We start from the raw sequence: 25361 nt of genomic DNA, 5'->3' as shown, positions 1-25361 counted from the left end.
ACGTCGGGTTCACCACTTTTGTCGTATTACATGCTTTCCTACTCGAGAACGTGCCGGGCGTCTGGCTGTAGAAGGTAGTATGGAGATTCGCCAATAGTCAAGCAGTCTATCAGTTTTGACTACTGGAATATAAACGACTACAATAATGTACCGTAAATCTATACGGATGCTCTTTGACTGCTTGTCGAAGTCCTTTTTGCCTTAGCCAATAGGTCTCTAGACGTTACAGAGAACCCCAAACAACCCAAACTATTAATCTTCAATACCGCTTTGTACTTACGATCTTATATCCACTGACTGTCTTGTTAGATTAACCCAATAAATTTCATTCACTCCGCATACTCAATCCTATAGACACCCTTTTAATCCTTCAATCACAGACGTAACTTGATTTCACAAAAACAATCAAGAGTATTCAAACCCATTTCATTAAAAATCCTGATTCACCATTACTATACTGACTTCAGCAGCGATTGCCTCAGTCTTCCCAAAACTCTACAAAGAAGAAAAATCCAAATTCTATGTCTTTCCTTCCCCGACCCGAAGCATGAAGCTCCTCTCTCTAATCCCCTTGATCTTCAAAAACCTCCAATAAAAACCGAACTAGTAACCTTGTAAAAGCTTGAAACTAGCTCCCCCCGATTCCCAGAGAAAAAAAAAAAAAACCCCCCTTCAAAACTATATCCCCCCTAACCATATCCTCTGAATTTCTTCAATCTTCCGTCTTAGATCCGGAATTGCCTCCCACCGTCAAGCTTGGATCCGAAATTGGCTCTTGCCATCAAGCTTCGATCTGAAATTGGCTCTCGCCGTCAGAGCTTTCTCCTCCGTTTTTACCTTTAAGAAATCCATTTACCAAAAACAACGTTTCCTGAAATGGCACAGAGAACAGGACAGCCCGAAACAGAATCGAAACCCCGTAATCGGGACCACATTGAGTCGCCCGACCAATTCAGGTCTCATATTGGATAAGAGTCCAGTAGTAACCTAGATGTTTCTGTAATTGGGTCAAATTGGTCCTCGCGTCAGATTGGCTAAGACCCGTAGTAAGACCTGGATTTCCCGTAATTGGGTTGACCGGCCAATTCAGGTCTCATATTAGATAAGATGACCCGGATTGGATTCTCGAAATTGGATCCAATTGGCTCTTCGAGCCCGTCGTGTGAATTGATCCTTCTCTTCCTGCTGACTCCCGTTATTAGAATCGAACGAAGCATTTCAGTATGCCCCGGTTGACTGTAACGGAGTGACTGAACTTGACCACTCAGTATTTGCACTGGAGTTGGTCGATGCTCCCAATATTCGAGGTAACTGAATATTAATAAAATTCCCCTTTCTTTTTATTTTCACTGTATACTCGTGTTACAACACGACACCATTCGATTCCAATAACGGGAGTCAGCAGGAAGGGAAAGGACCAATTCACGCGACGGGTGAGCCTGGTTCGAAACGCCAATTGGATCCAATTTCGAGAATCCAATCTGGATCCTCTTATCCAATATGAGACCTGAATTGGCCAGGCAACCCAATGCAGACTAATTATGGGAAAATCCAGGTCTTACAATGGGCCTCAACCAATCTAACGTGAAGGACCAATTTGATCTAATTACGGGGACATCCAGGTCTTACTACTGGACTCTTAGCCAATATGAGACTTGAATTGGTCGGGCGACTCAATGTGGATCCGAGTATGGGGTTTCGATTCTGTTTCAGGCTGTCCTATTCTTTTGTGCAGTTTCAGGGAACGTTGTTTTCGATAAATGGATTTCTTAAAGGTAAAAATGGAAGAGAAAGCTCTGACGGCGAGAGCCAATTTCGGATCTAAGCCTTGATGGCAAGAGCCAATTTTGGATCTAAGCTTGACGGTGGGAGCCAATTCCGGATCTAAGACGGAAGATTGAAGAATTCAGAGGATAAGGTTAGGAGAGAGAATAGTTTTGGGGGGGGAGTTTTTTTTGAGAGGGATCAGAGAGCTAGCTTCATGCTTTGGGTTACGGAAGGAAAGACAAAGAATTGGGTTTTCTTCTTCATAGGGTTTTTTTTTGGAAAGATTGAGGCAATCGTTGCTAAAGTCAGTATTGTAATGGTGGATCGAGATTTTTAATGAAGTAAGTTTGATTCCTCTTGACTGTTTTTGTGAAATCGAGTTACGTTTGTGATTGAAGAATTAAAAGGGTGTCTATAGGATTGAGTATGCGGAATGAATGAAATTTATTGGGTTAATCTAATAAGACAGTCAGCGGATATAAGATCGTAAGTACAAAGCGGTATTGAAGATTAAGAGTTTGGGTTGTTCGGGGTTCTCTGTAACATCTAGAGACCTATTGGCTAAGGCAAAAAGGACTTCGATAAGCAGTCGAAGAGCATCCGTATAGATTTACGGTACATTATTGTAGTCGTTTATATTCCAGTAGTCAAAACTGATAGACTGCTTGACTATTGGCGAATCTCCATACTACCTTCTACAGCCAGACGCCCGGCACGTTCTCGAGTAGGAAAGCATGTAATACGACAAAAGTGGTGAACCCGACGTGAAAGCTTGAGGTGGAAGGTATTGGATTTCGGTTGATTTTATCTTTATTTTATGGAAAACGAAAATAAAAATTTTGAAGGATTTTTGGGAGGAGTTTTTGGTGGAGATTCTTCTAAAGGACAAGGTATGCACATGGATCCGTCTATTGCTAGTATGTTTCAAGCCTTCTCATTATGAATGCAGCAACAGCAAAGCAATGATTGAAAGGAAGCTTTGGCAACCAAAGCATTGCAAGCAGTGGTCAATAAAATTGATCAATTTGATGGAAGGAATATTTCAAGGTATTTAAGATGTTATGTTCGTGAAATGGAATTAAATCGGGTTTCTGAGAAGAAAATGGTTGAACTATTTGGACTTGCCACGATACCGGAGATAAGAGACCACATTACATTGATTACGGATCGTTATGGGAATTCATGGGAGGTTTTTTCACATGCATTGAAAGACAAATATTTCTTGGAAGATGCTGATCGCGTTACTAAGAAGCTGTTTCTAGAATGGATTGAACAGCCCAATAAGAATTTGCAAGCAACAGAGCTACTAAGGGAATTTGAGAGGCAGTACTCTCAATTATCAAAGGTAGAAAAATTGACATTTGAGCCAAACAAAGTTGATCTATTTCTTCAAGCTGCTGATGGAGAATTGCAAGGGAAATTAGAACTCCTTCTTGAAGATAAAAAAGAAGATGAAGGATTGACAACGAAGTAGAAGAACGTTGAAGATGCGGTAGGATTTCTTACAAAAAGAGAAAGGAGGAAGGATAGGAGTAATATTCCGAAATCAGTACAAGCACCCAAAGCTCCAGTACGTACAACACCACCAACAATGCCTACAGTTCAACCTTCGACATCCTTATCAAAGAAAGCAGATATGAGAATAGAAGAAATTATACGAGGAATGCGAGATCTTCAAATCAAATTGGCAAGACTTGAAGAGAATACTTCTACAAACAATTCGAAGAATGTTTCAAAACAAGGATATGTACAAAGATGCATTTGGTGTGATGATGCTTCACACACTAGAAAAGATTGCAATGAATTTAATAATATGATACGGCAGGGAATTATTTGCTGGAAAGATGGAAAGATAGCATTGAAAAATAGAGAGGATCTTCTTCAAACCAATTTTGGCAAGGGAGGAATGAGAGCATTGGTTCAAGATTACCTAAAAGAGCATGAAACAGCAGCACAAGAAAGTGCAAGTTATGGTGCTAGAGTAGATGATGAAATTGGTGGAAGTATGGAAACTAGTGAGTTTTGGGCTTCTGTCGTTTCTACAATGCAAGAAGAGAAATTACCTCGAGAAGCGTTATTGAGAACTGCAGCTACAATATGAGGTAGAACAGGTTGGGAGGATCCTGTCTAGTTTCTTTAAGTTCATGCATATATTGTTAAGAGCCAACATGAAGCTTTGATGGAAGAAAAGAGACGAGGAAATTTTGATGATACTAGAGAAGGAAATTCTTCTAAGAGGCAAACTCGAGGAGACAAGGCTCGGGAGGCAACTTCACAAGAATTGCCTGTAAAGGATACCTCAGCATCATTGGGAGAAAAAACAACGGAGACAAAAGATAAGGGCAAATCAATTGCTTATAAACTACTTTTTGACATTGAAGCAGCAACAAATTTAAAAGGAGTGTTGGAAGAACGTATATTAAACGCTAAGGTGGAATTCACATTGAAAGAAGTCTTGGGAATTGCAAAGAAGGAGTTTCATGATGTCATCATTGATAGCATTAAGAGAAAGAGGCAATTAATGGGCGAAATTGGAATGAGTCATGCTATTGATGCAAGAATATATAGAGGTGAAGAAGAGGTTGATATTGGTTATAAGCAACCAACAAATGAAAAGAATGGGTATAATCAACGAGTACGTTTCGAAGATTCTAGTGACAAAGAAATGAAAACTTTGAGCCATTATACTCGAAAGCATTGGACAAAGGCAACTACTGAGGTATTGGTGAAAGTAGGAGATATAGAAGAACCAATAGTTGCTTTAGTCGACCATGGTTCTGAAATAAATCTCATGTCTAAAGATCTTTATAAGAAGCAAAAATGGCCAATTGATATGGAACATGGATGGGCAATTCGAGCAACTAATAACACACGGGGCGAATTATATGGAGCTTGTCCAGATTTCAAAATTTGGATTAGGGATGTTGCGACGGAGCAACATTTCTTTGTTCAAGATACAACGTCTTATCCGTTGAGTTTAGGACAACCTTATATTACGGCAACACGGATGGAAACAAAAGTACTTGATGATGGTTCTGCTTATGCAAGGGTACGGAGCGAAGATGGGAGGAAAGCTGTACAATTTCTAACAGTACCTCCTAACCATGAACGGAATCGAGATAGGTTGAGGGAGAAACCATTGCCAAAGATTGTTGAAGGATTTAAGGATTTTGGGAAGGTACCACTGTAAAGCGAGATTATGGAGGTACAAAAGAGGAGGTACTCTCGCGAGATGAAGGTGCCTTTGATGCGAGTTTTATTGGTATATTGGAGAATGGAAATATTATGTATAAGAAAGTTGATGATTTTAAAAGAAAAGAAAAAAAAAGATTATATAATATTGAAGGACAATTACGCAAGTTAGGTACATTGCAAGATGATGAGAGGATTTTAGGTATTTATGAAGAAAATGGACTGGAAGATTCATTGGAATTGATTACATTTATTGGGTTAGGGGATAATGATAAGATTGTTGAGATTCATTCAAGAGAGATTTATACCATACTTGAATCTTTTCAAGCACCAGAAGTCACTGTAGAGACGAGATATAAAATGGCAGATAAGAAGGTAAAGCCTGTTGCCGGACCATTACCAGAAGATTCTAAAGAACAAATGGGAGAAGCATCAAAAGAAGCGAGTTTAAGAGATCCAATGAGTATTGGACATCAGTTTACTAAAGAGACTTTTGAAGAATTGAAGATTGGTTCTGATGGTTCTTTATTGCCGGAGGAAATTACTTGTTTCAAAAAGATGTTGGCTAAACAAAGTAGATCGTTTGCCTTCGAATCTCATGAAATTGGGTGTGTGGATCCAAATATTGTAACACCTATGGTTATCTTCACTGTACCACATGTACCTTGGAATCTAAGACCGATTCCTGAACCGAGGGTACATTTACCTAAATTGATTGAGCTATTAAAAGAAAAGATAAAGATGAAAATATTGGAACCTTCATTTGCGCCGTATTCTAGTCGATGGTTTACGGTACCTAAGAAGAATGGATCACTACAGTTTATTCAAGATATGCAACCGGTGAATGCAGTAACTGTCACGAATGTAGGAATTGGACCTATTGTGGATGAATTTGCTGAGGCGTTTGCTGGAAGGGCGATCTATTCAATGGGTGATTTGTATTCAGGTTATGATCAATTTCAACTTGCCGAAGGAAGTAGAGATATGACAACGATGAAGACACCGCTTGGATTGGTTAGAATGTGCACTCTTCCTCAAGGCGCGACCAACTCGGTTGCGCATATGATGAATGGGATGAATAAGGTATTGAGAGATTTTATTCTGGAAAAGACTATGCCTTTTCTGGATGATGTTCCCATAAAAAGGTGTAGAGAAGGAGACAAGGATGAAACTTTAGATACGAGGGGATGTCGCAAATATGTTGTTGATCATATACAAGATTGTGAACAGGTTTTAACTCAGCTTGGAGAAGTTCATCTTACATTATCATGTATGAAGTCCGTATTTGGAGTACGAGAGGTTGTAATTATTGGACATTTATGTGGATCTTACGGAAGAAAACCAGATCCGACTAAAGTTGATGCAATTGGAAGGATGAAAGAGGATTGTGATTCTTTAATAGAGGTTCGCAGGTTTTTGGGTGCATGTGTATTTTATCGAATCTGGGTTCCTCATTTTGCTCACATAGCAGATCCATTATATGAATTGTTACACAAAGGTTATTGATTTAAATGGGAAGAAAGGCATATTCAGGCAATGCAAAGATTGAAGAAATTATTGATGTCACCTCTAATATTGAAGAAGGTTGATTATAAGTGCAATAGATCAGTGATTCTTACTGTGGACGCTAGTCCAATTGCCATTGGATGGACTGTGGGTCAAGATGATTCAAATGGGAGTAGATTTGCAGTTCGATTTGGGGCTAAAGTTTTAAGTATTCGTCAGCATGCATATTGGCAAGTCAAAAGGGAACTTTGGGAAGTTGTTTCGGCTATGAAAGCTGAAAAGGACTATTTGATTGGGGTAGTAGTAGTAATTGAAATAGATTGCTTGCCATTGCTTGGAATGATTATTAACTGTTCAACGCCTGATATTGCAATGTTGAGATGGATTGCTTATATTAAGTCACTAAATCCAAAATTTAAGCATATCACTGGGAAGGACAATTTAGTAGCAGACATGCTATCTCGAGCAAGATACGAGAGGGAGGACGAAATGGTTGAAGACATTGATGATGTCGGATTGAATTTCTATTCAATATCAAATCTCAACAGAGAAGACAAGCTATTTCTTGAAGAATCTTATGAAGGAGAATTATTGGATGTTGGTCATTATTTGAATACCTTGACTAAGCAGGGGAATTGGTCTATAGAAAAATTCAAACAAATAAAAAATAAAGCATATGGATTTTTACTTCGAGATGGATTCTTATGGAAGAGACCGAAGAAAGGAATTGGGATGCCACAATGAGTGATAGGCAAAAGGGAAGAAAAACTAAAATTATTAAAGGAGTTTCATGATAGTTTATGGGCAGGGCATAGAAGAATCTGGGCTACTTTTGCTAAACTCAAGGAACGATATTGGTGGAAAAATATGTATCGAGATGTGCTCTCATTTGTAGAGTCATGTGAAATCTTTCAATCGTATTCTAATATCCGACATCGAGATGGTCTTCATCCTACGTATCCTCTGGCTATTCATTTTAAATGGGTTGTTGATTTGGTTATTATGCCGGTTGGGTTATGGCAGATGAGATATTTGGTTTTAGCTCGTGAAGATTTATCAAATCAAGTAGAAGGAAGAGCATTGAGGACAAAATCTACAGAGGGGATTTGTAGGTTTTTGCTTGAAGATGTCATTTGCCGTTACAGGTGCGTAGGAAAAATCACTGCAGATCGTGGAGAATTAAATGCACAAGAAGCTCGTAAGTTCTTTGAATGATGTGGAGTTAAACTATCACTGACTACTGCTTATAATCCAGAAGGGAATGCAAAAAGCTAACGTGGTCACCCACCGATTGTGAAAGCATTGGTTAAAGCTTGTAATGGGAAAGTTAAAGAGTGGCCATGACTTTTGTCATTTGCATTATGGGCTGATCGAACAACACATAGCTCGGTGACAGGGTATATGCCAGTAGAACTTATGACAGGTCAAAAACCAATTATGCCGATTGAAGAAAAGGTACTTACTTGGAGTATGCTACCATGGGAAGATGGATTGACAAGAGAAGAACTTCTGGCTATTAGGATTCGACAATTGGAGCAAAGAACGGAAGATGTCCAGATAGCATTGGGAAGGTTAAAAAGAGCAAGGTTACAAAATAAGGCGCGATTCGATAAGCAACATCGATTGAGACCAAAAGCAATCGAGGAAGGTGATTGGGTACTTGTTTATGACAATAGTCTGGATAATCAACATAGTACTTTGCGGAAATTCTCAAAACGTTGGTTTGGACCATATGTGGTAACAACTGTTCATGGTAATGCGACTTACTCATTACGGGAGTTAGATGGTACAAAATTGAAAATACCAATTGCAGGGAAGCGAGTAAAAATATTTAAACGAAGACACGCAGAGATGAATATGGAAGACCTTAATGAAGGTATAGAGATTCCGCAGCAAGAAGATGAAAGTGATTTGGATATTGAAGGTGACGAAGATGAACTGGACAGAGACGTAGAGGATATATTCTGAATCAAACAGCAATTGGGTAAATTGGTGCATACCAGAGGATGCACAAGTTCAGAGGGGGTAGATGTCGTGTCGTAATACAAGTATACAGTGAAAATAAAAAGAAAGGGGAATTTTATTAATATTCAGTTACCTCAAATATTGGGAGCATCAACCAACTCCAGTGCAAATACTGAGTGGTCAGGTTCAATCACTCCGTTACAGTCAGCCGGAGCATACTGAAATGCTCCGTTCCATTCCAATAACGGGAGTCAGCAGGAAGAGAAGGACCAATTCATGCGACAGGTGAGCCTGGTTCGAAGAGCTAATTGGATCCAATTTCGAGAATCCAATCCGGATCCTCTTATCCAATATGAGACCTGAATTGGCTAGGCAACCAAATGCAGGCTAATTACAGGAAAATCCAGGTCTTACTACGGGCCTCAGCCAATCTGACGCGAAGGACCAATTTGATCCAATTACGGGGACATCCGGATCTTACTACTGGACTCTTAGCCAATATGAGACTTGAATTGGTCGGGCGACTCAATGTGGATCCGAGTACGGGGTTTCGATTCTGTTTCAGGCTGTCCTATTCTCTTTGTCGTTTCAGGGAACGTTGTTTTCGGTAAATGCATTTCTTAAAGGTAAAAATGGAGAAAAAAGCTTTGACGGCAAGAGCCAATTTCGGATCTAAGCCTTGATGGCGAGAGCCAATTTTGAATCTAAGCTTGACGATGGGAGCCAATTCCGGATCTAAGACGAAAGATTGAAGAATTTCAGAGGATAAGGTTAGGAGAGAGAATAGTTTTGGGGGGGGAGTTTTTTTGAGAGGGATCAGAGAGCTAGCTTCATGCTTTGAGTTAGGGAAGGAAAGACAGAGAATTGGGTTTTCTTCTTCATAGGGTTTTTTTTTGGAAAGACTGAGGCAATCGTTGCTGAAGTCAGTGTTGTTATGGTGGATCGGGATTTTTAATGAAGTGGGTTTGATTACTCTTGACTGCTTTTGTGAAATCGAGTTACGTTTGTGATTGAAGAATTAAAAGGGTGTCTATAGGATTGAGTATACGGAGTGAATGAAATTTATTGGATTAATCTAACAAGACAGTCAGCGGATACAAGATCGTAAGTACAAAGCGGTATTGAAGATTAAGAGTTTGGGTTGTTCGGGGTTCTCTGTAACGTCTACAGACCTACCAGCTAGGACAAAAAGGACTTCGACAAGTAGTCGAAGGGCATCCGTATAGATTTACGATATATTTTTGCAGTCGTTTATATTCCAGCAGTCAAAAATTGATAGACTGCTTGACTATTGGCGAATCTCCATACTACCTTCTATAGCCAGACGCCCAGCGCGTTCTCGAGCAGGAAAGTACGTAATACGATACCAGAGACTATGAAGATCCACCATATATTTCATGTGTCTCTTCTGGAGCTATGACAAATGCCACCTCTTCCTATAGAAGTTGATAATACCTAAGAATTTGAGGTAGAAGAAGTCTTAGACTCATGGTGGTGCTAAAATAGGTTGGAATAACTTGTTCATTGGCACGGATATGATATTAATGAATAGACATGGAAGCCATCAAAGAATCTTGTAAATGCAGCAAAGAAAGTTGAAGTCTTTCATCAATAACATCCATCAAAATCAAGATAAAGAATAGCAAATCTTTGTTATAAAATAAATAAGATCACAGGAAAATAACATTCTACCTTCTATCTTTCATTGTAGCTTCTGTGTATTTGTAATGAGATGGAGCACTAACAATCAACAGATTCAACTTAAGAGCTTTCATTTACGGACTTACCAGACAAGACATTGCGATTGTCACAACCTTCAAGACGACGGAATCGAGATGAATATCTTCAAGAACGACATGTCTTTCCTCAAATAGATGGCGAGATACAACATGTTTGATATCACAACCTTGGAAGAAAATCCCGATGTTTAGTGATTTTATTAGAAGTAGGAACTAGTCCTGACAGTGTTCGTAATGTTTTATTTGAAGGAAGTTATGAAGCCCTTAACAATGACCAAATAACAACGTGGTCTTCTTACCTTGATATGGGACACTATAAATGGTTGAAAGGACCTATCAACCATCTTTGAAGAGAGCAAAGATCGGAGTATGTAACAAATATAATTTGCCACATCTTGGACTTCCTCAACATATGAAGACCGCTCCTCATAGAACTTATCCCTAGAAGAGAGGATAATATCATGGACATATATATTTACCTCAATAGTTACTTATATGATTAAGTAGAAGTAGGTAAAATAAAATAATTTCATAAAGTCTTTTAGAAAAGCTTTCTAGAAGCTTCATAGATGTGGTTTTGACTTTAGATTTATTTGTAGATTAGAAACTTGGCCAAAAAGCTAACCATGTATTGGTAGCTTGTGGAATAAGTTACCTTTGTGTAGTAGCTTGTGAAACAAGCCAATTACGTGGCGCATACATAGATAACTTGCCTTGTAAGATAAGATATGTGGCTAGCTAAGTCAACACATGTTGGAGGTCCTATAGAACATTGCCATGTGGCTCTTAATTAGATAGTATATATGGAGGCAACAGTGAAGCCTTCTTTACTCTTGTCAACACCTTTCTAGTCTTAGTCTTATTTCAAGACTTTCTAGTTTTCTTGTTTTTGGCAATAGCCATTCTATTTAATATTACATCACCTTTTGAGTGATTTTTTAGTACTCTTCAGTGATAGAAGAGTGTATTGAGGATTTCCTTTCTTCAAGATTTATGTCCTTGATACAAGGTTTCTACTCTCATAGATGTTGCAAAGAGTCTTCCATGCTTCCGTTGATCTAGTGTAAGTAATTATATGTGAATACTTTGCATCATCAAGATTTTTTGCAATCATGCCAAAAGCCTTTCTTTCACATCATTTGTACTCTTTCTTCACCTTCACATTAGCATCGTCACTTGGAAGATCTTTAATTTTATCAACAATGTCCCAAAGATCTAATAAAGCCAATAAAAGTTCTATTTTCTTCTTCCAATGGTAGAAGTTATCACCCCTAAATTTCTCAATTACTCTCAAACCCTCACCTTCACTTGCACCCATGTCTAAAGAAGGGGTGTATCAAAGAAAATCAAGAAAACGGAAGAATGAACTCTCAAAATCAACAAAAAGATGTTGTTACCTTAGAAACCCTGAATGTTCTCTTAATGAGTAAACTATTGTTTATTTTTTTCAATCACTCTCAACTTTACTTATAAGACTTTTCACAAGTTTGATAACCTCTTGAATAAGCTTTGCCTCTCTTTAATCACCTCTCTTCTTTCACAAAATACTTCTAACCTCACAAAGTACCTCTTATTACAATAAGTGGATTTTTTAAGGAAGTTAATATATAAAAGCACAAAGTTAGAGCACTAATGATGAAACTCAGCAAGGAAATACAACACAAGAGTCTTTAAATATCAATCTAAGGTATCTAACAACCTTCAAGATTATGAATGCACTCAACAACAAATAAGAGCATAACTACATCAACAACTAGATATAAGAGATTTAGAAGATATCAAATCCTAATATCAGCAAAAACCATAAGATCTATTCTTAACACCAAAAAAGACTTCAAAGAACTTCAAAACTCACAACTAAAGGTGTGTGGATCCATAACCTATTGAAGAACAAGGACTTTGAAGTCACAGCACTTAATATCAGTAAGGTTGTATACAAAAGGGAGTATGGAATAAGATAACTCTTACTTCATATACTTGTTACTTATAGGTGGTGTTTGCCAACCAACGAGACAACTTCCATCAAGGTTACATCCATTTTTACTTCAATCAACTAAACCCTAGGTTCTTTCTTAATCTAGCTGCCACTTGCAAATCCTAGAAGCCACCATAGTAACTTTCTTATACTCTTTGCTACCTTTTGACGATTAACAACTTATCTAAGGTAATACCTTTTACTAAGTGACTTACTTCAATATTTTATTCACTCAAAAGATAATTTCGTTACCAAAGCTGATGGCTATTGTAAGTGATAAAAAAAGTAATTTTTAATAAATCTAACTTCTCCATTGTATTCAAAACACCTTTTTATACTAAGATTGACTATTTACATGCCTCAATCTATATTTATTTGTAATTTTTATGAAAGTTTTTATCTCTAAAGATTTTAGCAATTATTGTAAAATCCTTCAAAAATAAAAATTTCATTATTCTACTTGTATGTTGGAAGAAGAGGTATTGATCTTTTTTTCTTCATTCCATGGGATGAATCCAATGCCTCCATTGCATTTGAAATCCTCCATTAATTGAAAAAAACTACTTTGCTATTTGGATTTGTTGAAGTTGAAGAAAAAACTTTAAAACCATCATTGCTAAATTTCACTAAATCTTTTAGAAAGTTCTAATTCTAATTCATTCTAAATCATATGAGATGATTGTAGGTAAATTCATAGGCTTTAAATCAACCCTTATAGCAATGACTAACAACCTCTAAATTATTAAAACTAACCAAATTACTATTCTAATTTTTTAATCTTTATTATTTTGATCTTAATTAACGTAATTCAAAGAATTAAGCTAGGATTTATATCATCACAGGTTATAATCCTAAAAAATTAATAAAACCAGATTCTACTTATATAAATCTTAATCTAACATATCCAATTATCATAAAATAAGGAAAAAATAAAAAATAAAATTTTGGAGCATAAATGAGAGCTCACACATGGACTGTCAGTTTAAATTGAAAAAAAAAGTATTTTAAAATAGTGCAAAGATTGAAGAAATTATTGAAATCACCTTTGGTGTTGAGAATTATTGATTATAAATGTAATAAATTAGTGATTCTTATAGTGGATATTGAATGGAAATATAAGATGATTTGAATGGACATAGATTTGTAGTACAATTTAGAGCTAAGGTTTTAAGTACTCACAAACATGCATATTTAGAATTGAAAAAAGAATTATGGAGAATTGTTTCAACTATAAAAGTTTAAAAAGATTATTTAATTGGAGTAATAGTGGTAATTGAAATGAATTATTTGCATTTACTTAAAATGATTACTAATTGTAGAACACCAGATATTATAATGTTGAGATAGATTACTTATATCAAGTCATTAAATCTGGAATTTAGGCATATTGTAGAAAAAAATAATCTAATAGTAGATATATTATCTAGAGCAATATATAATAGAAAAGATGAGATAATTGAAGATATTGATGATGTGGGTACAAAATCTTATTCAATTACATAATTAAATAAAGAAGATATGGTATTTCATGAAAAAAATTATGAATAAGAATTATTAGATATTGGACATTATTTGAGTATATTAACTAAGCGTACTAATTAGTTGGTTGAAAAATTTAAATAAATCAACAAAAAAGCATATAGGTTCATATAATAAGGCCAAAATCAAATATTGGAATGCCACAATGAGTAGTAGGTACATGTTAAGGACATGAACTAGAAGATGATGCATAAATCAATGAAATCCATATCAAAGAAAAAGTGACAAAATAAAAGTAAGGAAGTATATATATTAAAAAGAAACTAGAATGGCTTATTGCCAAAAGACAAGAAAACTTGAGACTCTTGAAATTAGATTAGAAGCAAGAAAAGAACTGGCAAGAGTGGAGAGAGCTTTATTCTTATCTCTATATATACTATCTAAACAGGGCCTATGTGACAACGTTCTATAGGACTTCTAATATGTGTTGATTTTGTAAGACATATGCCTTGACTTACAAGACAAGTTTTTTTATATGTTTACCACATAGTTAGCTTGTTCTTCAAGCTACCAATATGTATGGCACATGATTAACTTGTTGATTAAGTTTCTAATCTAAAAGTTAATAATGGACACCTATAAAATTAAAGTAGTGTCTATAAAGCTTCTAGGAAGTTTTTTTAGAAGATATTATAGAATTAACTTATTTTTATTTATTTCTATTTACTTTTATCTATTTATATATATAATTACTAGCTTACAAGTGTATATCCATGACATTACCTTCCTTTTTAGAAATAAATTCTATGAAGAACAGTCACTATATGTTGAGAAAATCTATGATGCAATAAATTTTACTTACCACATACTCAGATCTTTGTTCTCTTTGAAGATAGTTAATAAGGCCTCTCAACCATTGATAGTATCTCATACAAGGACAGGAAGACCATCCTATTATTTGGTCATTGTTGAAGCCTTTATAACTTCCTTCAAATAAAATATTTTGAACATTATCAAAAGTTGTTTCTACCTCTAATAAAATTACCAAACATCGGGAGTCACTTCTAAGGTTGTGATATCAAATGTATTATATCTTACCATCTATTTGAAGGAAAAAATGTCATTCTTGAGGATCTTCATCTCGATTGTATTATCTTGAAGGTTGTGACAATTACAATGTCTCATTTGGTAGATTAATAAACAAAGGCTCTTCAGTGGAATCCAATGGTTGTTGGTTCTCCATCTATTTAGCGTTACAAATACAAAAAAGCTACAAACAAGAATTAAAAGTAGAATGTTAACTTATGTAGATCTTATTTTTTTTATAAGAAAGGTCTTTATCTTGATTTTAATAGATGTCGTTGATGAAAAGCCTCCACCTTCTTTGATGTATTTATAAGGTTCTTTGCTAGCTTTCATATGTATTTACTAATATTGTATCTACATCAATAAACAAGATATTCTAACTTATTTTGGCACTGCCTTGACTCTAAGACTTCTTTTACTTCAAATTCTTCATTATTGTCTACTTCTATAGGAAGATGTGTACTTGTCTTCTTCTTAGTATGTCTATTGTCTTGTATAGTTTGAAAAGAGATACATGGAATATTAGATGGATTTTCATTGACTTTGATAGGTATAAATGATATGCAACTAGATTGATTTGTGCAGAAATAGAAAATGGTCTAAGCCTACAATAGTTCAACTTATCACAAGGACGAGTAGTCTTGATATTGTGACAAAATAACCATACCTTATCACCTACATAGAATGGTAGTTGTTCCTTTGAATAGACATCTGCATTGATCTTTTATTATTCTTAAGCTTCTTTTAATTACGCCTTCATTGTTGCATGTAGCTTTGACAAATGATTTGTCAATTCTTCTGTTATAGGATTATGAGCTTCTGAAAAGTCAAAAGTATTAAGTCATGGATGATAATCATAATTAGCAAAGAAAAGTTTTGTTTTTATAGAAAAATATACCATGTTATTATAAGCAAAATCTACCAATGGCAAAAGGATTGTCCAATCATCTTATTGATAGTTGATGGTACATCTTAAATTTTGCTCCAAAACTAGATTAATACACTCTGTTTGTCCATTACTTTGAGGATGGAATGCTGAAGATAGTTTTATATCTACTTTTAAAATCTTGAAAAGAGTTTGCCAAAATATTGATACAAATTGAGTTCTCCTATCCGATATAATATCTTTGGATAATCCATGATAGTAATAGATATTGTCAAGAAAGAGTTTAACTGTTTCTTTACCTATGATAGATTTTGTACATGGTATAAAATGTGCCATCTTGGTAAAATGATCTACTATCACAAATATAGTCATAAGAACTTGAGATTGGAAGATCCATGATGAAATCTTTAGAAACAAAAGACTATATTTGTTCTGGAATGGATAATGGTTGAAGAAGTCTGTAAGATTGATGACGAAGAATTTTTGATCTTGAACAAATGTCGTATGACTAAAAAAAAGTCTTTCACATCTTTTTACATTTGTGGCCACTAAAAATCTTTGGATATAAGCTCCAAAGTCTTGTATCTAAAATAACCTACTGTTGAAAAGTCATGATGTGCTTGAAGAATACATAATCATGTTTCTCTTTCTGAAACATATAATTGACCTTCAAAATAGAGTAGGTTATTTTTGAACTCAAACTTAAAAGTATTTTAAGACTTAGAATTAAGATTCTTGATATTGTAAATAAGAGGATCAAAAGACATACTTGATTGGATTTGTTTGAGAAGGGTGGAATCAACAGTCAATGTTGATTTCATTATTCAAAGATAAAAATGTTGTGGCTTCAAGAGAATAATTCTTTATTGATCAAAAGTTGCATCTCCTTCTTTTGGTACAAGTTAAGAACGTTTAGAAAGGATATGTGATAAATCTTATTATTTTTTGACTTGATACGTAATCTTAAAATCAAATCTTGATAAAGACATGATCCAATGGGTTTGGCGACAATTCAAAATACATGCTGACATAAAGTGCTCGAGATTCTTATAGTCTGTATATACGGTGACTGGATTGGAAGTACCTTCTAGATGATGACGCCATTCTTAAAATGAATCCATGATTACAAGAAGTTCATAGTCGTGGATTTCATAATTAATCTTGATTACTGAAATTTTTTTGGAATGAAAAGCTACTATGTGAAGTTTATCATCTATTTCTATTTGTGATAATACAACATTCAAAGCAAAGGATGATACATCTATTTCCATAAAAAATACCTTAAAAAAGTCGACGCAATACAAGATTAGTGTAAAAATAAAGGTTGGCTTCAAAGCTTCAAAAGATGCTTCATCTTCTTTGTTCCACTCGAATTTGTCTTTGCAAGTCAAATATATAAATGGAGGTCCAATTTGAGAAAAGTCTTTGATGAAGATCCAATAATAGTTAGCAAAGCTTAAAAAGCATTGTACATCTCTTACTATTTTTGAAATCTTCTAATTCATAATAGTTTGAATTTTTTTAAGATCCATCACAAGTCCATCATTTGAAATGATATATCCTAAGAAGTCGATTTAAGTAGTATAGAATACACACTTTTCTATCTTAGCATAGAGTCTCGCATCTCTTAATTTTTGTGACACACAATAAATATGAAGTTCATGTTCATCTATGTTTTTAGAATAGATCAAGATATCATCTAGATGATAGACAATAAAATCGTCCAAAAATTCTCTTAAAACATCTTTCATTAGATGTTGAAAAGCTGTTGGTATATTTGTAAGTCCAAAAGGCATGACATTATATTCAAAATATCCATACCTACTTCAAAATGTAGTCTTCTATTTATCTTCTTCTTTAATAAGTACTAGATTATATGCTTCTTATAGATCTATTTTTATATAGATCTTAGCTTGTTTTAATTGATCGAGAAATGTGGATATCAAAAATAGAAGATACTTATTTTTGATAGTGATCTTGTTGAAACCTTGATAATCAACAGACATCTACAATAATCTATCTTTCTTCTTCATAAATAAGAGCTCTTATTAGCACTTTGGAATGGTCTATGAAATTGTTGGCTAGATTCTCTTCAATATTTTCCTTGGATTGATATAATTTGTTTTTTGATGAACTATAGATTGGTCCAAATGGTGGTTGTATTCCTTCTTGAAGGTCAATTGAACAGTCATAGGTACGATGTTCTAGAAGAGTATCTGTATTCTTCTTCTCAAATACATTTTAAAATTCTTGATATTGGCTTGGAATGCTACTTGAAGTCTTTGCATCATTAAAAAGAGGTGTGGCGTAAATGACTCAAGGTGATTCTTCTTTTACAACATACATAATAGGTGAGGCATAAATGACTCAAAGTGATCTTTTTTTTATAGCATATAAGAAAGCTCTTGTATTTACAAATACAAGTTTCATTGTACTAGACTTATGACTTTCTATTGGATTAATTTCACTCTTAGTTATACTTTTAGAAAAGTCAAGAGTACGAGAAATCCAATCTATGCAAGGATTATATTTTTTTAATCATGTTAAACCTAAAATGACTAGATTAGAGAGAGATCTAATTATATTAAAGTTTATGTAACTACTATAACCATTTATTGCTACATCTATAGAAAGTAATTTATGACTAACATCTCTAAAAGATAAAAAAAACAAATATCTATGATTTCTACATGAACAGATTTAGTTTTTTGTACTAACAATATTTGATGACTTTTAACAAATTCTACATTTAAGAAACAAGTTGAGGCTCCTGAATGTATTAAAGCAAAGGCTTTATAATTATTAGGTCCTAAATGTACATCTATTATAAAGCAAGGAGACAATTTTGTAGAGAAGATAAGACCTTGATTAGAAATTCTACAAGATTCTAGCTGCATGGTCCTTACTGTAGCTGGACAAATTTGTTTTCCAATACATTGACTTAATTTGATAGTTCTGCCCTTCATTTTGTAGTTTTATTGCTTCTTTGGATAATATTGAATAGTATGTTTAGTTTCTTGATAATATAAGCATAATCCTTCTTGAGAGCGACAAGTCTTTTTTTGTTCGATAAGAGGTTTAAAATGTACCGCATCAATCTGTATATCCTTTGCTTCTGAATATATGTATTGAAGAGATGTTGGTATTGCCATCGAATTGTAGTAATGTTGAGGATGATTTATACGACTCTCAGATTGAAATTCAAAAAATCGATTGTCGCATTTCATAGCAAAGTGAATTGCTTGACTCAACGTTTGAAGATCAAGTAAGTTGAGAATCAATTTTTTTACTTCATATTATAATATATAAAAAAATTGGCTAATAAGTATACCATCATCCTACTTGATATCAATTGATAACATAAGCATATAATATTATAGATTGATTACTTTGTAAAATACTGATCTTATTGATTGCAACCTGAGTTGCATCATATTTTCCATATATGGACCAAAATTCCACCAAAAATATCTTTAGTTTATCTAATATTGGATCTAATTATCTAAAAAAAGATGAATAATATGATAGTACATAACTTGAAAGAAGTATATTAATGGATCTAACTTATGATTCTAGAGTTGGATAGCTTTAAGATTGAAGTTCAATCACAAGTTGTATTTGATTGATAAATCGTCGAAATTTGGATCTTGTACCATCAAACTTCTTAAACATCGCAATTTTTGGTTCTCTAACACTTGAAGGATGTTCTACTGTGGGTGAAAAGACATGATTTGATGTAAATGTTGAGATAGCTCTAAACATCTCTATATCTTTACTTCGTGCCATTCTTGTTGATTCTTGTGGTAGTAAGGTAAGTTGATGTATCACAAGTATCAATTCCTTTAATTGTTCTTGCATTTGTACCATTTCTTTTTTCATTTCAATAAGCTTTGTTATAATAAGATTTAAAAAAATATCTAATACCACTCAAGACAAGTAAAAGAAAGGACTTGAAGACAAAGAAAATACTAAGAATAATATCAATTTAGAAGAGGATAATCCTCAACTTCTAATAGGCTTATGTCTTATCATAAAAAAAGGATAATCCACTCTTAATGAAGATAAGACAAAGCTCTGATATTATAAGTGTATTCTTATTAATCTATCAAGGACATGAACTGGAAGATGATGCATAAATCAATTAAATTCATATCAAAGAAAAAGTGAAAAAATAGAAATAAAGAAGTATATATATTATAAAGAAATTGGAATGGCTTATCACAAAAAGATAAGAAAACTTGAGACTCTTGAAACTATATTAGAAGCAAGAAAGGAATTGAAAATAGAGAAGATGGCTTCACTCTTGTTTCTATATATATTATCTAATTAATAGCTATATTGTTATATTATGAATACTTATAGTATGTAAAAATTAATTAAAACATATTATGTGTTAATAAATCAAGATGTGTGTTAGAGTGGTTAGTAGATTAAATTAAAAAGAATTCATATAAAAAACTTTACTTTATTTTTTACTTGTTTTGATTTTGGCATTTAAAAAAATATAAGACCTAAATATTTAGTATGAAGCCTTAAGAGAAGGCGGAAGCCTAAGGATAAAAATATAAACTATTAGGAGGCTTATTGGGAGGGATGAAAGTAAGGCATGGTTAGATGAAGGCAAGGAATGGAGAACTTCATCTCTATTGGTTGAATATTATGTCCAATAGGCTTTGAAGAGGCTACACACGACCTTAACAAGAATTTTGGAAACTTCTAAGAAATAATTTGGAAATGAAAATCTAAGGTTATAAGGTTTGGAATTTAGATTATAATTTTTTTACAAAAATTAGACGATTTGGAGTTAGGATGAAGAAGTTATAGCTATTTGAATTTAAGGTGTTAATTTAAGATATACTGTTATTCTTTTGAAGATATGAGGAGTTATACGATAGCTTTTGAAGATCTAAAGATGCGGCTATAATGGCAATTTTAAGGTCTATATTTTTTATGAAAGAATTGATGCTTTTAAAGTTGATATGAAGGAGTTATAAGGAGTTGAAGGCAGCAATTCCAAATCAAAGGTAGTAAGTAAGTTGTTTTATTTTTAGTAATGGTTGAAGCCATAACTTGAGTTTTTGAACAAATTTTTGGTTTAATTTTTTTGATAAGTATAAATTTTTATGTAAAGAAGCTATACATACAAATTTCATAGTATTTAAACTTATATTTTGTGAGATATGAAGAAAATTGCACATAGATGTATAAAGATAAGGATTTAAAGTGACTGTTAGGATTTTCAAGATATCTCAAGTTTCGCAATGAATTTGTAATTGAAATATATTATAGAAGTTAATAAGAATACATCTAAATTTATGTAAAATTTAAATTTTTTTGGATGGTCGGATTAGAAGATATGAAGTGTTGAAGTTTGGAAAAATTTCTATATAAGGTTATACAAGGTTTTAGAAGATTTTATCATATTTTGGATGTTGTTGGTTACTTGAGGCTTATGTATTTGGTGTAATTATTCAAAAAGAGAAATTTCATATATAAACTTGGTCTTTCTTATTTGAAGACTTGATTGAGCAATTAGTGATAGCCAAGAACCTAGTGCTTTTTTGAAGCAAACTCTCTCTACTCCGACAATGTAGTGATGTTCTATATGACCTTCAATATGTGTTGACATTGTAGGATACATGTCTTGACTTACAAAGCAAGTTTTTCTATATATTTGCTACATAGTTAGCTTATTCTTTAAGCTACTAATATGTGTGGCACATAGTTAACTTGTTGATGAAGTTTTTAACTTAAAAGTCAAGAATAGATACCTATAAAGTCAAAATAATATAAATAAAGCTTCTAAAAAGCTTCTTTAGAAGATATTATATAATTAATTTACTTTTATTTATTTCTATCTACTTCAATTTATTTATACAAGTAATTATTGGCTTATATGTGTATGTCCGTGACAGTACTAAGGAAGATCAATAAAGAGTAATCAAAAAATTTCATGATAGTCTTTGGGCAGGGCATAGAGAAATTTGGACTATTTTTGCTAAATTAAAGGAATGATATTGATAGAAGAATATGTATAAAGATGCATCTTTATTTTTAGAATCTTGTGTAACTTATCAAATGTATTCAAATATACGACATTGAGATGGTTTACATCTGACATATCTTTTGGCTATTCATTTTAAATGGATTATGGATTTGGTTAATGTGTCGATGGGACTATGAAAAATGAGATATTTAGTTTTGGCTTGTGAAGATTTATTAAACCAAGTAGAAGGTAGGACATTAAGAACAAAGTCCACAAAGAAAATTTGCAGGTTTTTATTTGAGGATGTTATTTGCTGCTATAGATGTGTGAAAAAGATTACTATAGATTGTAGAAAATTGGATGCACATGAAGCTTGTGAATTCTTTAAGAGATATAGAATTAAATTATCATTGACTATTGCTTATAATTCAAATAGGATTGTAAAGAATGAACCTGGACATCCACTATTTATAAAAGCCTTAGTTAAAGCTTGCAATGGAAGAGTGAAAGAATGGCCTTGACTTCTATTTTATGTATTATGGGCTTATTAAATAATATATAATTTAGTGATGAGATATATGCCAATAGAACTTATAACAACTAAAAAATAAATTATAACAATTGAAGAACATGTGCCAATTTTGAGTATGCTACTATAGAAAAATGGATTACCAAGGAAGGAATTATTGGCTATTAGAATTTGGTAACTTGAACGAAGATTGGAAGATGTGGGACTAGCATTAAAAATGTTACAAAAGACGATTTGATGCAAAAAATGAAGAGATGGTGTAATGCAAAATGTGACATATGGTTCATTTGGTACATACAAAAATATAGGTAAGTTTAGAAGAAATAAATGTCATGTTGTAACACACCTATATGATGAAAATATAATAAAAAATAAAATTTTAATTAATATCTAATTATCTTGATTCAATAATAATTCAAGATATTTAAACATGGCTTTTTATTAAAGCCTCTTAGTTTATTTTCTTGTCTTAATAGTTAGTACATTAAAGGTTAGTTAATAATTTTACCTTTTAGGCTGTAGAAACTCTTTTACTGCCTTAGAAACACCATAAATTGATAAAATCAAGTTGAAAGAGGTAAATAATTAATATGGTTGATACTAGAGTTTAAATGAGAGTAGGATTAGGCTAAAAAATTTGTAAGATAGATTAGATTGATATCTAAGGGTCAACCATTTGTGAGGTAGGGTCGAAATTAGACCTCTAGCCACTAAAATGACAACTTAGGATAAAATAAGAGAACAATCACAAATCAATGATTAGTATTAGAGAGCTAGCTTGGAGCTTCTTAAAAGACAAAAGGCTTGTTTTCATAGGATTTGATTTCACTTTGTAATTGTTATTCAAAGTGATGGTTTTGTATTAGCAACTTGGAATTTATACAATACAATTAGGGCTAGCACTCTTGACTAGTTCTTAAAATTAGAATCATATTTATAATTCAAAATTTGATAACACTTGGTTTATTGGATATGCTAAATATATGTAAAACTTTGTAATAATTTAATAATGTTGTTAGAAGATATTTGGATTTTGGTACAAGAAGGTATCAAAAGTTGGCAGCTTGGAGATAGATAGGATTTCAACAATATCTAAAGATCAACTTATTGGATCAAAGTGAAATTTGGCATGGTATTAAAAGACTTGAAGATTAATTTGTACACCAATTTTGATTCGAAGTAAAAAATTAAAGAAGGAAAAAGCACTAGTGGAACCTTTGCATCAACTTTCAAGTTGGCGGTCAAGTAATATCAGTGTGGTTTTTGGGTGTTTTCTTAAGATCTATAAGTTGAATTGAAGTAAAAATTTTTGAGCACATAGAAGACTTATAGTGGCATTTGTATGCAAAATTATGCTCTAAATGGATAGTTAGATTATGAGCTATAGCTTACTAAAGCTTGCTGATTAAGATTAGGGCTTGTAAAGAAAAATCAAAATTACCTAATTATGAAAGTAATAAGGTAATTGGAATTTATGTATAATTGAGATTACTAAAAAGAATATTTTTGAAAATTTTGTATTAAAAATAAGTACTTTTGAATAAAAATTCAAATTGCATTCTTCTTATAAGGATGAAATATATTAAGATTCTTAAATACTTGTGAAATAGAACCTCACCTTCTATAGCCAGATGCCCAATACATTTCCAAATATAAAAATATATAATATTACACCATTATTATCTAGAGATATTATTTATAAAATATTTTCTCTAAAATTAGTAATTAATAGTTATAATAGTTTTGTGGTATTTAATATCATTAGAGCTTTTTTTAATCCAATTATTTTAGATTTATTGTCATTAAAAGAGTATAATCTTTGAATAGATTGGATTTCTTACAGTCTTAATTTTTTAAAAAGTATAATTAAGAGCATAGTTAATCAAATAAAAAATCATAAGTCTAATATAATCAAGCATATATTTGTAAGTACAAGTTCTTTTTTATATGTTGCAAAAGAAGTATCACCTTGTATCATTTATGCCACACTTATTTTTAATGGTGGAAATACTTCAAGTGGCATTTCTAACTAATATCAAGATTTTTAAGATGTATTTGAAAAGAAAAATGTAGATACACTTTAAAAATAATGTTTCTATGACTGTTTAATTGATCTTCAAAAAAGAGCCTAATTGCCATTTGGATCAATCTACAATTTATCACAAAATAAATTTGCTGAATTCAAAGAGTATATTAAAGAAAATCTAACCAAAAACTTCATATATTATTTCAAATTTCTAATAGGAGCTCTAATTTTATTTGTAAAAAAAAAAAAAAAATTATTGCAAATATATGTCAATTATCAAGGACTCAACAAGAGTACCATAAATAATAGGTATCCACTATCTTTGATATCTAGACTTCTTAATTACTTGAATTAAATTAAGATCTATACAAAAATAGATCTATTAAGGACATACAATCTGATACATATTAAAGAAAGAAATAGATAGAAGAGTGCATTTCAAATTAAGTAAAAATATTTTAAATATAATGTCATGCTATAAGAAAGCATGGATAGGATATTTGTATTATTTGTACATAGAGATATGTAGCTGAAGTCATTTTTGAGAAGTTTCTAGAATTGAGGTTAGAATGGTGGTTCATGTCAAATCTATCATAGAACCTTCTAAAAAGATTTAGGACAATTATCATGGTAGGATCTATCTCTAGAGTCTTGTAGAAGGGGGGTTATTTTAGTGGAGTCTATTATTAAAGATATTTTAGAAAGTTCCAAGGATATTTGAACAAAGTATAAATAGGATTGGCTAAGGCCATTTGAAGCATTTAGTTAGATTTGGCTTCAGACTCTTATTCTCAATAAAATTTGGTTGTTTTTTTTGTTTTGTTTTGTTTGATTTTGTTTTGTTCTATTTTCTTTTACTCAATCTTATCTTTCATTTTCTATTCTATTTAATTACTTTTAATTTTATTTTGGTGTGCTTAATCTTATATTAAGTTGAGATCTTTATTATTATGAAATTTTTAAGGTTTTAGACCTTAGACCTATTACTTTTGATCTAGAAAGAAATAGAATTAAAGAATCTACAAAAATTTGAAGAGATAGTTAGAATTGGAGAGAAAATCAATACTATAGATTTCAAAAATCGTGAGGTACCACCTATAGCATGGAGTCCTATACCATTAGCTAATACTATAATACAACATTTATTGTTGATAGAGATTGATTCTCTATAAGGACTATTGATACTAAATATATGATATATATTAGTGTAAAAAGAATTACATTT

This window comes from Physcomitrium patens, chromosome 16 (genome assembly GCF_059467195.1).
Source record: "Physcomitrium patens ecotype Gransden chromosome 16, ASM5946719v1, whole genome shotgun sequence".
In the NCBI taxonomy this organism is placed as follows: Eukaryota; Viridiplantae; Streptophyta; class Bryopsida; order Funariales; family Funariaceae; genus Physcomitrium; species Physcomitrium patens.
This window is presented reverse-complemented; position numbering follows the sequence as displayed.